General features: G+C 46.0%; 1 protein-coding gene across 1 annotated transcript in view; it reads left to right on the top strand.

Annotated features, from left to right (window-relative positions):
- Positions 1 to 5,946: 5,946 nt before the first annotated feature.
- The window catches only part of LOC137332271 (platelet-derived growth factor receptor beta-like), a 104,806-nt gene continuing 103,011 nt past the window's right edge, over positions 5,947 to 7,741 (top strand). Inside the window, exon 1 of the mRNA XM_067995977.1 lies at positions 5,947 to 6,287. The gene's annotated coding sequence lies outside the window, so the exon portion shown is untranslated. The remainder of the gene's footprint in view (positions 6,288 to 7,741) is intronic.

Genomic DNA, 7,741 nt, shown 5'->3' with positions numbered 1-7,741 from the left:
CACCTCCGACAGTGCAGCACTCCCTCAGTTTGGTGTGGCTAAACTGTCAGCTCCTCCTCCCTCCCTCCCCACACCACCTCAGAGCCCAGCAATTGCATTTCTGGCCCTGCACTGGCCAACATTGGGTGAGATTTATGAACTGGAAGATCGCAACTTTTGACCAAAAGGTGAAGTTGGAAAAAAAAAGGAAAATAGAAAATGCTGAAAATCTGAACTCGAAATAGAAAATGCTGGAAGGTCTGGTCTGTCAGTTAGGGTTGCCAACCCTCCAGGAATGCCCTGGAGTCTCCAGGAACGAAAGGTTAATCTCCCTGGACACTGCTGCGGGTAACCCAGGAGAAAAAAATCATAAAACAACTTTGTGTTTTTCTTTCCATTTTCTTTGAACACTTTTGGTTCATTAGTTATAAAACTATCGGAGATGGAGGGAAAAAAAGACTGATTGACCGACAGTCAAGGGTCGTCCAATCAGGAATAACGAAGAGTCTGTTCGCTTTCCGATTGGCTGTGGGAAGGAGTGAGGGTGGTGCACGTGGATGAACCAATGGCGGGCGTGTGAGGACGGCCGGCCCTGTGCGGTTTCCAATCTTGGTGCGGCCCGGCTCTCTCTGCTCTTTGTCCCTTCTCTTAGGTTGCATCGAGTCTATAGCACAGAGACAGGCCATTCGGCCCAACTGTTCTAGGCCGGCGTTTGTGCTCTACACGAGCCTCCTCACTCCTTACTTCATCTAAGATTAAAAAAACAAAGAGAGAAAGTCCCAATCACAGAAACGGAGACAGTAAGAGAGGGGAATGTGAAAACAGCAAACATTTCCTCTCACGGATATTATCACTGCTGATAATTGGTGGGCCAGAACCCGACCTTGTGGTTTAGAGAAAATAATTTAACATCGAGCGACCGATTCCATCGTATATATTGCGACATGTCTGAATTTTTAAAAATTTTCTCCTCGACCCAAAACAACAAAATTACACACAGACAAAACAAAAAAAATACAAGGACCACAGAATGAACAGAACAGAAACAGGCCATTCGGCCCAACTGGTCTGTGCAGGCGTTTATACTCCACACGAGCCTCCTCCCTCCCTACTTCATCTCACCCTATCAGCATATCCTTCTATTCCTTTCTCCCTCATGTGTTTATCGAGCTTCCCCTTAAATGTATCTACACTATTCACCTCAACTACTCCTTGTGGGAGCGAGTTCCACATTCTCACCACTCTCTGGGTAAAGAAGTTTCTCCTGAATTCCCTATTGGATTTATTAGTGACTATCTTATATTTATGGCCCCTAGTTCTGGTCTCCCCCACAAGTGGAAACATCTTCTCTTCATCCGCCCTATCAAACCCTTTCATAATCTTAAACCATTGCACAATAACATATTACCATGAAGCCTTCAATAAAATGCAGCAAAAACACAAAACCTTCCGATGAACAGCCTGATTTTACTTTTTTTGAACATCTAATTCATAACTTCCAGAGAATTTAAATCTGGGATAGCACTCCAGTCAAAAGATTAAAATGTCTCAGCCTTATCTTTTCTAGAGAAAAGAGCCCCAGCCTGTTCAGTCTTTCCTGATAAGAATATCCTCATCGTCCTGAAAGAAAGAAAGAGTTGCATTTATATTGCGCTTCTCACGGCCTCATGACATCCCAAAGCACTTTGCAGTCAATGAAGTATTTTTTGTAGGAAACGCGGCAGCCAGTTTGCGCACAGCAAGATCCCACAATCATCAATTTGATAATGACCAGATAATCTGTTTTTTTTTAGCGATGTTGGTTGAGGGAATAAACATTGGCCAGGACACCGGGGAGAACTCCGCTGCTCTTCTTCGAGATAGTGCCGTGGGATCTCTTACATCCACCGTGAGAGGGCAGACGGGGCCTCGGTTTAACGTCTTAAAATTTTAAAGTTTCAAAGGTTTAAAAGACGGCACCTCCAACAATGCAGAACTCCACTGGAGTGTCAGCCTAGATTTTATGCTCCAGTCACTGGAGTGGGAGTTGAACCAGCATCTTCTGACTGCCACCCACTGAGCCACAGCTGACACTGATGGTATTCTGGTGACATCCTGGTAGCATCTTCTCCAATGCCTCAATATCCTTTTTACAATATGGAGACCAAAACTGTGCACAGGTTTCTCAACTTTAAAAAGAAATCCTATCTAGAAGACTTGTTACAATGTCCCTCTGTTCCAGTATTCCTCGCCTCGGTCCAAACTCTGTCCTTTCCCAGCCCCCGGATCGTAATTCCACACTGTTTGCCAGCTGGCATTGGACACACCCTGGGTTTGTGGGAGGGAAGCAGGTGAGACAACTCCTCTTTCTCCCTTTTGGAACGCTGCAACTGTCTCCAAGTCCGAGGTACTAACGAGCAGTCTGCTCTGTAAATCGCAAACTCAGTCGGAAGAATTTTACTGCCTGCACTTCATTTGACTTGTGGTTTCCTTAACTTATAATTTTCGTTTCACTTCTGTTTCCTGGTTCTATTTCTGTTCTATCTGCTACCCCTTCATAATTTTCAGAACTTGGCTACTATCCCACCACAGATTTCACCTGTTACTTTCCGATGCCACTGTTATATGTCAGGACGCAGCAGATTTTAGAGGTGGGTGGAGAGGCGGAGAGGTTTAGGGAGGGAATTCCAGAGCTTAGGGCCCAGGCAGCTGAAGGCACGGCCGCCAATGGTGGAGGGATGGAAATCGGGGATGCGCAAGAGGCCAGAATTGGAGGAGCGCAGAGATCTCGGAGGGTTGTAGGGCTGGAGGAGGTTTTTTTTTATTCGTTCATAGGATGTGGGCGTCGCTGGCGAGGCCGGCATTTATTGCCCATCCCTAATTGCCCCTTGAGAAGGTGGTGGTGAGCCGCCTTCTTGAACCGCTGCAGTTCGTGTGGTGACGGTTCTCCCACAGTGCTGTTAGGAAGGGAGTTCCAGGATTTTGACCCAGCAACGATGAAGGAACGGCCGATATATTTCCAAGTCGGGATGGTGTGTGACTTGGAGGGGAACGTGCAGGTGGTGTTGTTCCCATGTACCTGCTGCTCTTGTCCTTCTAGGTGGTAGAGGTCGCAGGTTTGGGAGGTGCTGTCGAAGAAGCCGTGGCGAGTTGCTGCAGTGCATCCTGTGGATGGTACACACTGCAGCCACGGTGCGCCGGTGGTGAAGGGAATGAATGTTTAGGGTGGTGGATGGGGTACCAATCAAGCGGGCTGCTTTGTCCTGGATGGTGTTGAGCTTCTTGAGTGTTGTTGGAACTGCACTCATCCAGGCAAGTGGAGAGTATTCCATCACACTCCTGACTTGTGGCTTGTAGATGGTGGAAAGGCTTTGGGGAGTCAGGAGGTGAGTCACTCGCCGCAGAATACCCAGCCTCTGACCTGCTCTTGTGGCCGCAGTATTTATATGGCTGGTCCAGTTAAGTTTCTGTTCAATGGTGACCCCCAGGATGTTGATGGTGGGGGATTCGGCGATGGTAATGCCGTTGAATGTCAAGGGGAGGTGGTCAGACTCTCTCTTGTTGGAGATGGTCATTGCCTGGCACTTGTCTGGCACGAATGTTACTTGCCACTTATCAGCCCAAGCCTGGATGTTGTCCAGGTCTTGCTGCATGCGGGCTCGGACTGCTTCATTATCTGAGGGGTTGCGAATGGAACTGAACACTGTGCAATCATCAGTGAACATCCCCATTTCTGACCTTATGATGGAGGGAAGGTCATTGTTGAAGCAGCTGAAGATGGTTGGGCCTGGGACACTGCCCTGAGGAACTCCTGCAGCAATGTCCTGGGGCTGAGATGATTGGCCACCAACAACCACTACCATCTTCCAGAGATAGGGAGGGGCGAGGGCCATGGATGGATTTGAAAACAAGGATGAGAACTTTAAATTCGAGGTATTGCCTTGATGTGACTACCTGGATGGTAGAAGACGAATTAGATGGACCTTGGTCATTTTTCTGTCTATTGCAATTCCTCTGTTCCTCTCTCTCTCTAGCCATCAGCTGCCTTGGGCCTACAATTGAAACTCTCTTTCCCAAATCCCTGCATCTCTTTGCCTCTCTCTCCACCTTTAAAGTTCTTCTCAAAACACATTTCTTCAACCCAGCTCTTGCTCACCTCCCATAACACTCCTGCTGAGTCTTCCCACACATTCCTTCTTGCCTCTGTGAAGCACATCAGGATGTTTTCCTGCAACGAATGTGATAAATAATTGCAAATTGTTGTTGAGAGAGATCGACGTGGAAGAGAACACACAAGGGAGAAATGCAAAGTGGCCAGGAATGAAGACACCAGTGAGGAGAATTGCAGCATTGCGAAGCTGACAGTAGAACTGTGGAGTCATGGTCCCAATTTGACTACAGGGTATTGGGCAGATCCCTGGGGGAAAGCAGTCTCAGCCTGGTCCAAGGATTGCTCAGGAGGCCCCTTGAACCTTCTGGGGACTTTGTCAGCTGCAATGTTTTCAGAGTGCTGGGATTATAAGCACACATGGGCAGAGTCTCTCCGAACACCGAGAGTGAGGTTCAGAACCAAGCTGTGTTAATCGGGTGCTCCCTCACTCTGCCTCTTTCCTCCTTCGCAGACCTTTACCCTCTAACAGAAACAAAGCACCTTCATTCTTTAAACCACCACCAGCACACCTTGGCTGCAGTGTGTACCATCCAAAGGATGCACTGCGGCAACTTGCCATGCCTTCTTCGACAGCACCTCCCAAACCCACGACCTCTACCATCTAGAAGGACAAGGGCAGCAGGCACATAGGAACACCATCACCTCCGCGTTCCCCTCCGAGTCGCACACCATCCAATCTTGGACATATATCGACCGTTCCTTCATCGTCGCTGGGTCAAAATCCTGGAACTCCCGACTTAACAGCACTGTGGGAGAACCGTCACCGCACGGACTGCAGCGGTTCAAGAAGGCGGCTCACCACCACCTTCTCAAGGGGCAAGTAGGGATGGGCAATAAATGCCGGCCTTGCCAGTGACACCCACACCCTGAGAATGATCCTTTTTTAAAGTTTGACTTACTAAAGCTGCCTATGTAAACTTCTCACTCTGCAATTAGACCCTCCCCCACCGTAGGTGCTGCAGCGCCACCAGCGGCCCGAGGGTGTAATTACAGCGTGACACGTTTACATGCTGAATTTCCATAATAAAATGGACATGGGCAATTATGACAGAAATACAAAAATAAGGACAGAATATATGACTTTAAAATAGGGACTGAATTGTGTGTGCAAATCTTGGTCCAATTATCCCCTGCCCTCTAACCCCACTTCACCTGAAGACCACACTTAAGTCCTGACTCCCCATGTATATCACATCGACTAGTGCTTTGGTGCAAAGAGTTAATTAGTTGCTGGCAGAAAGAACAGATGGACATCCTGCTCCTCAAACAAAAATAAGTATCTGCTGCAAAAAAAAAATCAAATAATTGGAATTAAAGTCAAATTAAGTTTGACTTCCTGAATAGTTAACAGGGAATTAGACACAGGAGGACATTCCTTGCTGATAGCGGGTTAAAATCAGGATGGAGTAGGAATTTATAACCGAACCACAGTCCTTAATGATTTCCATATGTAACCGTGTATGTGTCAGTCTCTCGAACCAGCGCCGTGTGTTTAAAATCTGCGATTTCAGTCTCTTTCTTTTGCTAACAACGTGCCTCATCTCGACATCTTGTGTTAAAGACCATCTACACGTTGTACTTTTGAAGGGTGGCAATAGTTTCAGAGAGACACCGACCCAACACTAGGACCAGATGCGAGAAGTTTTGATGTCTGGTTGACCATGAGTCAGTTAATGGCGTGGGTAGGCAGCTCTCTAAACATCCTTTTTATATCCCACACAAAAAAAAAGTTTGGAAAAAAAAATTGGGAAGGTTGCCAGACTGGAAGGGGAATTGTCTCCGAACTGGAGAACGGTGATTACAAGGGGTGGGAACTGGTTACAGTCAGTTACTCGGACTTTTTCTCCAAAGTTGAAGGATTTTATTTTTCTCTCGTGTTTGTATTTTAAACACTGGGATCTCCTCAAGATCACTTGTTGTTTTGAGTTTATCTCTCTCCTTCCCACCCCGAGTTTGCACGGAGTTTTGAAACTTTGAGAAACTTTTTTTTTCTCTTCTCCCGTTTCAACGAAACTTCCAGCGGATTCTCCAATAAGCCCGTGAGGTGAATAATTTGCAGTTGTGGGATCCGCGACCTTGTTCATGTAGTTTGTTAGAGGGGTGAAGAAAAAGGCTGGGCTCTTCTGAAGAGGAAAATCTCCAGAGTTGGGGTTTCAAGGTGAGGTTAAATCTGAAATATACTTTATGCTCGGCTCTTCCCGTCAGATTTCTAGAGTAAACTTTTGACTTGTTACATACAGTTTATGGGGGATCTTTGATTTTTGGTTTCTTCATTGTAATAGTTTTGGGATCTCCTCTGCTGTTGCTAATGGTGTCACAGTGTTTAGATGGACTTTTGAGTGTTTTTTTGAATGTATCACAAGAGCTGAATGTTTAAGGTAATTGGCAGAAGAGCCAGATTGTAGATGGAGAAATTATTTCACCATTTATGATAATTGGCAAACGAACCAGAGGGGAGATGAGGAGAAATTGTTTTACGCAACGAGTTGTTCTGATCTGGAATGCGCTGCCTGAAAGGGCGGTGGAAGCAGATTCAATAATAACTTTCAAAAGGGAATTGGATAAATACTTAAAAGCAAAAAAAAAATTGCAGGGCTTTGGGGAAAGAGCAGGGGAGTGGGACTAATTGGATAGTTCATTCAAAGAGCCAGCAGGATGGGCTGAATGGCCTCCTTCTGTGCCGAATGAGTCGATGACACAGCACTTGGTTTATTAATTTTACTTTTAGAAGGCGGCAGTGAATTAGTGGAATGTGAAGGGATGGATTTTCCTGTGTGTTTAAAAAAAATAGTATTTTTTAGAACTGATTTGGATGCAAGCATCAAACAAGATACATTCTTCTGCAAAGCGTCATCTAGATCTTCACAACGATTTTGTCCTTTTTTTATTGTCTGTCTTTGAAACAGGAAATGGGAGTTTTAAGAGTCTGGTGTTTTGTGAGTAAAGAAATTGTCATGGGATTGGCTTGTCTTAGCCAAGATCTAAAATGTCCCACTGGAGGTTATTCATGGAGTTTGGCATGCTCACTGGACCAGCTCCAGATAGATGAGTCCCAAATGGTCAGAAGCAAGGACTCCTGCAGAGTGAAGATGGGTCTGGACAACCTCATTTCATTGCCCAGTTACTGGCCCATTGATCAGGAGATGGAACTGTTAATTCTCCCAAGATTGCCGAGAAGTACAGATCTGAATTTACCAATAACCAAGTGCTGAGTGGAGTCAAATCTACGGTGGGACATAAATATAAGAGAGACTCCAACAGGTCGAGAATTTGGGAGGAATTTCTTTACACCAACTGTGGTGAGAATGTGGAACTTGCTGTTGCCTGGAGTGGTTGAAGCAGGGTAGCATTGACACACAGAATGTACAGCACAGAAACAGGCCATTCGGCCCAACATGAATGTGTCGGAAAGGAGGAGGCTCCACACGAGCCTCCTCCTTTCCGACTTCATCTCACCCTATCAGCATATCTTTCTATCTGCTATTCGCCTCAATGGGAGCGAGTTCCACATTTTCATCACTCCGAGTAAAGAAGTTTCTCCTGAATTTTTTTCTTTGGATTTATTAGCGACTATCTTATTTATGACTTGATGCATACGTGAGGGAGAAAGGA

This window comes from Heptranchias perlo, chromosome 14, assembly GCF_035084215.1.
Source record: "Heptranchias perlo isolate sHepPer1 chromosome 14, sHepPer1.hap1, whole genome shotgun sequence".
NCBI lineage: Eukaryota > Metazoa > Chordata > Chondrichthyes > Hexanchiformes > Hexanchidae > Heptranchias > Heptranchias perlo.
Note: the sequence above shows the minus strand (reverse complement) of the source record. Positions and strands in the feature narration are given on the sequence as shown.